This window comes from Phoca vitulina, unplaced genomic scaffold (genome assembly GCF_004348235.1).
Source record: "Phoca vitulina isolate PV1807 unplaced genomic scaffold, GSC_HSeal_1.0 scaffold5, whole genome shotgun sequence".
NCBI classification, from domain to species: domain Eukaryota; kingdom Metazoa; phylum Chordata; class Mammalia; order Carnivora; family Phocidae; genus Phoca; species Phoca vitulina.
The window spans coordinates 4,351,440-4,359,397 of NW_022589708.1; positions in this window are offsets into that span (position 1 = coordinate 4,351,440).

Consider the following 7,958-nt stretch of genomic DNA (forward strand, 5'->3'; position numbering starts at 1 on the left):
ACAATATACACTGAGTTAAAGCGTGTGTTTTAGGTGCTGTCCTGCTTCTTGTGACACGCGGAGTCAGCAGGACTGGGCTGAGAGTCTCCTTTCCCCCCTTCAGTTCCTGTGGACTCTGCACTGTAATAAAAGAAGCCGCTCTTTGCTGTGACGGCAATTTGCTAATCTTTTTCACCACCATACTATATACCAACTTTTATGACCCATGTGTATTTGCATAAGCAATCAATACTCAGCAGCCTCCAAAACTCTCTAGCTGGGCATGAAGCTCATTCATTCATTCATTCATTCACATTTTAAACAAACCTTGCTCTAAACTATCAAGTGCCAGGTACTCTGCAAAGAATCAAATAAAACATCTCATTCTCTTTCTCTTCTAGGGATATCTTCTGTCCTCCTATTCTTGAAATGTTCAAGTTCCTCAGGCTGGGTCCTAGTTTCCTCCTTTCCTTTTAGACTCTTGCCCTCAACATTCTCTCTCTTTTCACTGTGGTAAAACATACATAACATAAAGTTTACCACTTCATCTACTTTTTTCAATATACAGTTCAGTGCATTAAGTGTGTCCACATTGTTGTGCACCCTCCGTTCGTGTGGTATCCCTGATGGCTACGTCAGTGCCCATCTTTAGATCTCTTATCTAAAGGGATAGCATATCCTTCAGGTTTCTCTTAGGTGCAAGTGACAAAAACCAACTGTAGCTAATTAAATAGAAAAGGACTTCACTGAACAGATTTGGGGTAACTTGGAGAATCTTTGTAGAGAACTAGAGAAGCATGCTTGGGGGCTCAATATCTATATATCCTCCCCCATCATGATGCAGAATTGGGCCCGTAAAAATACCACTGCTGTTGCCACTGGCCCAGATCCTTCCGCTTACACTGCCGTAGGCATGCCCGCCTCTGGGGAACTACTGCTAGACCCACACGTGCGGGAGCCTCTCAGATCTGTATCTGGCTGCTCACCGCACCTGCCTGCACTAGTGTGGTTGTCTACGGCCTTCCTTTTCTGTGTCACACCTCTCCACCTCCACATCGGGAGCAAGTGTGTCTGGTCGACAAAGTCTGGGTCACATCCAGGACCTGCATCTTTGCTGTGAGAGAAGCATCCCACACTGAGAGACCAGCTCTGACTCGTCTGATAGAACTGCCAAAGGACAGGTGCTGGGCAGTGAAAAGAATGAAAAATGCTCATCATTTTGCTTTCTAGGCACTTCAAACTCATTATAAAGTTAACTTGATCTCCTGGTCTTTCTGTCAAAACTTTCCTGTGCTCTCCTAATCATCCAGGTATTAAAGGCAGAGGTAGAGAACTATTCATTCTGTATCCTCCCGCAGGCCTCCATCAGCTTTATCCCAAGCGTATCTTGAATCCATCCAATTCTCTCCAGATCCAACACTTATCATTTGAATCCAAGGCTTATTACTTAGACTATTCCTAAATGTTCTCACCCATTCTAACAGCTTTATTGAGATAATTTACATGCACCACTACTCACCCATTTAAAGGTGCAATTCAATGATTTGCAGCATTTTCACATAGTTGAGATACAGATAGATAATAATCTATTTTAGAACATTTTCGCCACCCCCAAAAGAAACTCAGCAGTCACTCCCCGCTTCCCCTCAGTGCCCCTTTTGGATAGACATCAATCTACTTCTTGTCTCAATAGAGCTGCCTAGTTTGGACACTGCAAGTGACTGGAATCATATAGCACAGGTGAACCTTGAACAATGGGGGCTGGGCATGCTGACCTGTGACACAGTTGAAAATTCATGTATAACTTTTGACTCCCCAAAACTTAACTACTAATAGCCTACTGTTGACCAAAAGATAACAGTCAATTAATATATATTTTGTATATTATATGTATTATATACTGTATTGCTACAATAAAACTAGAGGGAAAAAAAGTGTTAAGAAAATCTTAACAGAAAATACATATACAGTATTATACTGTATTTACATTTTAAAAAATCTGTGCTCACTGCAGTTCAAACCTGTGTTGTTCCAACTGTCAACTGTACATAGTCTTTTGTGACTCACTTCTTTCACTTTGCATGTTTTCAAGGTCCCTTCATGTTGTTGCATCGAGCAGTATTTTATTTCTTTTTATTGCAGAATAACAGTACATTCACTGTATGGATATATCACATTTTATTTATTTAATCATCATTTAATGGACATTTGGATTGGCACCACTTTTTTTGCTATTATGAATAATGCTTCAATGAACAATCATGCACAATCACATTTGTGTGTGAACATGTAGTTTTCAATTCTCTCGGATATATACCCAGGAGTGGAAATCCTGGGTCATATGTTAACTCCATCTTTAACATTATATGAACCGCTAGACTGTTTTCCAAAGTGTCTCCTCCATTTTACATTCCCGCAAGCAATGTGAGTGTTTACAACTTCTCCACATTCTTGCTGACACTTGCTGTCACCATCTTTGATTATGTCCATCCTAGTGGGTGTGAAGTACTATCTTATTGTAGTTTTGATTCACATTTCCCTTATCACTAATGACATTGAGCATCTTTTTATGTGCTTATTGGCCACCTCTATTCTTCTTCAGAGAATGTTTTCAAATCTTTTGTCCCTTTTTAATGGGGTTGTCTTTATATTATTGAATCGTAGATGTTTGCATATATAGAAACAAGTCCCTTATCAGGTATGTGATGTCTACATATTTTATATCACTGTGTGTGTTGTTTTTTTCATTTTCTTGATAATGTTCTTTGAAGCACAGTTTAAAGAACTTTTTTATCAAGCTCAATTTATCTATTTTTTTCTTTTGCCACTTGTGTTTTGATATCATACCTGAGAAACGATTGCCTAATCCAAGGTCACAAAGATTGTGGCTATGTTTTCTTCTAGATCTTTGTTCCATTTTGAGTTACTTTTTATATGGTGTGATGTAGGAATCCAGATTATTCATGTGGATATCCAGTCAACACATCCGTTTGTTGAAAAGACTGTCCTCTCAATAATGAATTATCTTAGTACTTGTGTCAAAAATCAATTTTGGGGGTGATACACAATCCAATCCACGACACTATCATGTTTGAATTATTTATTAATAGTGCATAGATATAAAATTGATTTTTGTACCTTGATCTTGAATCCTGAAACCTTGTTGAACTCATTAGTTCTGATCTTTGTGGCTTCCTTAGGATTTTCTATATAGAAATCATTTCATTTATAAACAGATCTAGTTTTACTTCTTCCTTTCTGATCTGGCTACTTTTTATTTTATTTTCTTGCCTAATCGGTCTGCATAAAACCTCCAGTATAATGTTGAATAAAAGTGGCAAGAGTATATATCCTTGTTTTGTTCTTGATCTTAAGGAGGAAGGCTTTCAGTCTTTCACCTTTAAGTATGATGCTAGCCCCAAGTATTTTGTAAATGCTCATTATGGGCTTAAGTTTCCTTCTATTCTTAGTTTGTTGAGTGTTTTTCATCAAGAAGGTGTGTTGAATATTGTCAAATGCTTTCTTCTGTTCATATAGCGTTATGGACCGAATTGTGTCCTCCAGAAATTCCTATGTTGAAGCCCTAACCCCCCAGTGTGACTGCATTGGGAGATATGGCCTTTAAAGGGATAGTTAACAGAGCACCTTGGTGGCTCAGTTGGTTAAGCGGCTGACTCCTAATTTCAGCTCGGGTCATGATCTCAGGGCTGTGAGTTCAAGCCCTGCATCAGGCTCTGTGCGAGGCATGGAGCCTGCTTAAGATTCTCTCTCTCCCTCTCCCTCTGGCCCTCCCCCACCGCTCTCTTAAAAAAAAAAAAAAAAATCCTTAAAGGGATAAAGTTAAATATGGTCATAATCGTGGTACCCTAACTTGATAACTGGTGTCCTCATAAGAAGAGGAAGAGATCTCTTTCCATCTACTCACAGAAGAAAGGCCACGTGAGGACACATCAAGAAGGAGGCCATCTACAAGCCAGTAAGAGAACTCTTACCAAAACCCAAATTTGCTGGCTTCTTGATCATAAACCTCTAGCCTGTGAGAAAGTAAATCTGTTGTTTAAACCACAAATCTGTATTTTGTTATAGCAGCCCAAGCAGACTACTATATATAGTGTATTGTATTAATTCAGATTTGTTTGTTTTTTAAAGATTTTATTGATTTATTTGACAGAGAAAGAGAGCACAGCAGGGGGAGTGGCAGGCAGAGAGAATGGGAGAAGCAGGCTCCCCATGGAGCAAGGAGCCCGATGCGGGGCTCGATCCCAGGACCCTGGGATCATGACCTGAGCCGAAGGCAGATGCTTAACCAACTGAGCCACCCGGGTGCCCCTACATTGATTCAGATTTTAAACCAACCTTGCATTCCTGTGATAAAGATCACTTGGTCTATGGTCCATAATCCTTTCATATTTTGCTAGATTCAGTTTGCTAGGATTTTGTTGAGGGTTTCTGCACCTATATTCATAAGGAGATGCTTTTTCCATAAAGGATATTGGGATAACTGGCAAAATATGAATGGGATCTGAGAATTAGGTAATCTACTTTGTTGATTTCTTGTTTTTAATGGTTGCATTATGAGTATGTATGCAGGAGAACATGTTTAGCAAAAACACATTAAAATATTCAGAAATGATGGGGCATTAGCTTGGGAATTTACTTTCAAATGGTAGAGAATAAAGAAAGGGTGAATGCAGAATTGAGAGACTAATATTTCCAGAGGAAGAAAAGGTTCAAATAGGAAGGGGGAATTCAACAGGATGCTATAGGGCTCTTTAATTTTGAGGATAGTAAATTAAAAAAGGGGGGGAGGCTATTTTCTGTGCCACATTATAATCTAGGTGTGTACTTTTCTCACATGCCAGGATCATTCCTCCTCTGCATTTTCCCAAAGCTCAGTAGGAGATAAGAACACACTTTGCTAAAATGACCTTCTTATGAACTATTCCTCAGGCAGATTTGCCCTCAGCCTTTTTTCTCTTCCAGTTCTACTCATAATAAATAAGAATTAAAGGGCAGTGAGTTACTCAATATATTTTCTTACATTTTAGGCTCTAAGCCACAATTATTCTAATAAGGGAAACAAATTATACTCTTAGAATGCAAATGGTTTATATTTTAGATTAGCTCCCCCTTAGAAAATGGAAGACAAGTAATTAAGGTATGCAAAATACATATACCAAATATGAGGTCAAACTGAGAAAAACTGGTCTTCACAGGACAATTCTATTAGGACCTATAGGAAAACTGTCTAGAACGTACAATTCTTCAAGAGTATATGAAAATGTTTAATTCACCCCTCAAGAAAAGCTTCTATTTTTTTTAATGGAAAAAAAAGTATAAAACATGATTAGCCACCGACCCCAACTACCTGGTATTCTAGTAAACGAAGTCTGTCATGTAAACTAACGTTTCTGTGTTTCAATCATAAAAACATCACTTAACTCGGCTGTGACCTTTATAATCATCTTAACTTCAATACCTAGGTTACCTTTGCAGTGCACACTGCAGCCTTTCCAAGCTGAGAGGACACAGGGATACAGAGCCTACTAAAAGTTCTAGGGTCTTCCGCTCTTGCAGATAATGTCTCTGGAGTGCAAAGGTATCTACATATATTTTCCATCAGTATCATCATACATTGGAGTACTTGTTATATCCAAGGGATATTTTTCATTCATCTGATATTTACTGAGTTCCAGCTATGTGTCCAAGGCAATGAGGAGAGATGAGAACTGTGCCCATATTCACAAAGTTTAGTCTACTGGATGACACTGTATACTTGATGTTTGTGTGTCTGTAATACACAATGTTGATGATGAAAATGCTAGATGCCCAAATAACAGATAATGGTGAAATATAGTAAAAGACTGGAAGGGATTTTAGCAATACTACATCAATTGTCATTCAACTTGAGGTCTGCTTTTAAGTGAGAACTACAATTGTTTACCAACTGTCTCCAGAGATTTTGAACTTGCCCCTGTGCTCTCCCCTAACCCAGTCTGTCCTGTGTTTAGAGGCCTGCATGATCACTGTAGAGGAGCCTTGAACTCATTAAACATCAAGGAATATGTCCTGGGAATAAAGGCCACAAAAAACCCCACAAAAAACGAAAAATGAAAAACCAAAAACCCAAACAAACAATATGCCACATTAAGTGCATATCTTATTGGTTTAAAAAAAATGATAATAGGAATCATGATAAATTTTTAAAAAGGGAATTACAGGTACATGATTAAAAATATAATGGAAGATAACAGAACTCAGACATAAACCATCACCCAGAGGAGAAATCCCACGACAAGGGACCCTGTGGCCTTCCACTAGTGTGCCTGCTAACTCTGTGGTCCTTCTTTCTTACCCTATACCAGATCCACTAGTTACTGCCAGGCTTAGTGATCACATATGATCTCTGTTCCATACCCTCCCTCTGTGTTGTCTCTTTTTAAGTGTGTTTTCACCTTTGTCTCTTTCCTGTGCTCAGCTTAAGTTAGATCCTGCAAGTGGCATATGTCCTGCATAATTATTGCTCCCCCCTGCCCACCTCTGAAGGGTGATTTAATCACACAGGCAACTTCTGATGTTTCTACTTCCATCACTGGCTAAGGTGTGTGTGTGTGTGTGTGTGTGTGTGTGTGTGTGTGTGTGTGTGTGTACCTTTGCTTACAGGTTCTGTTGCTATTCTAGATCTAAGTCTTTAAGAAATATAAAATATTACATTAATTGCCTTTGTGCATCTTCGTTCTTAGAGAAGGAAAAGTGTGGACTAACTTCAGCGAGCACATGCCACACAGAAAACACACTTAGCACTCCAAGGTGCTTAGCACTGTGCTAGGTGCTGTCAGACACAAAGAAATCACATGGCAACCTGCCACATCTTGGTTTATTTCACAAAGCCAAGACATACGAAAGGGAAATTAAGACAGTGTGTAACAAAGAACTGAATTGAATATAATCGAGTACCAAACTACAAGTTAGTGAGTGCCACAGATCTTCAGAAAGGGGAGAAACTATTCCTAGAGCCACTCTGAGTTTGGGTTATGGGTGTGGGAGCCTAGCGAGGTGAAAGGACATTCGATCTAGAGGTTAAAGCACGGTGCGTAAGTAAATGCACAGAAGAGAAATGAGTTTGATTCAGGAAAGAGAAGGAGTAGCCACCTTTTAGAAGCATATGGTTAAGTTTACCTTGTGAAGGACCCTATAGACCCAGAAGTCTGACTTTTTTCTGACTTTGATCTAATGAGAAATGCAGTCATAACTGCCCTTTGGTGGAGAAAGGTGTGGCATTGTTTTGGCAAGTTAGAACAGGACAAAGATCAAGGAGTGAAGCTCAGTGAAGTTAGAAACCAGTTCACTGACTTGTTAATTTTAGCCATTCTGACTGGTGTGAGGTGGTATCTCATTGAGGTTTTGATTTGGATTTCCCTGATGCTGAGCAAAAAAAAGAAAGAAAGAAAGAAACCAGTTCACTATTTAGCGATCAAGAATAAATGTCAAAAAGGAGTCAGAACAATACTTGGTATGTCATAATCATTCAGTAAAAGTGCTAGCTATTATAAAATAATGTCAGGGACTAGTATGGTAAGGCTGGGGCAATAAACAGTAAGATCTATTTCAAAAGTATCTGTTGCACAACAGGAGGAAGATGGATGCCCATATTTTTTGAGCTTTGCTTATCTATCAAGGGCTGAACAAAGAGAATGAGAAGTCTTATCAGGTTAACTTCTAGATCTTCCACAGAAACACATTTAAATGCTTTGGGAAAATGTGGTTTGTTGTGTAATATTCTTAATTTTTGATCTATAGCCCATTTTTTGGAAGTGTTCCTAACGAGTAAATTACTCTTGAGCAGATTACTCAAAGGTCTGTTGTGGGGGTTCAATGATCATTAACACGCTCTACACTTGGGTATTACACTTGCAGGTATTCAGAAAATGTCTTTCCCTCCCTTTTCTTTGATAAGGTAACTGTTATAGTCTCTAACC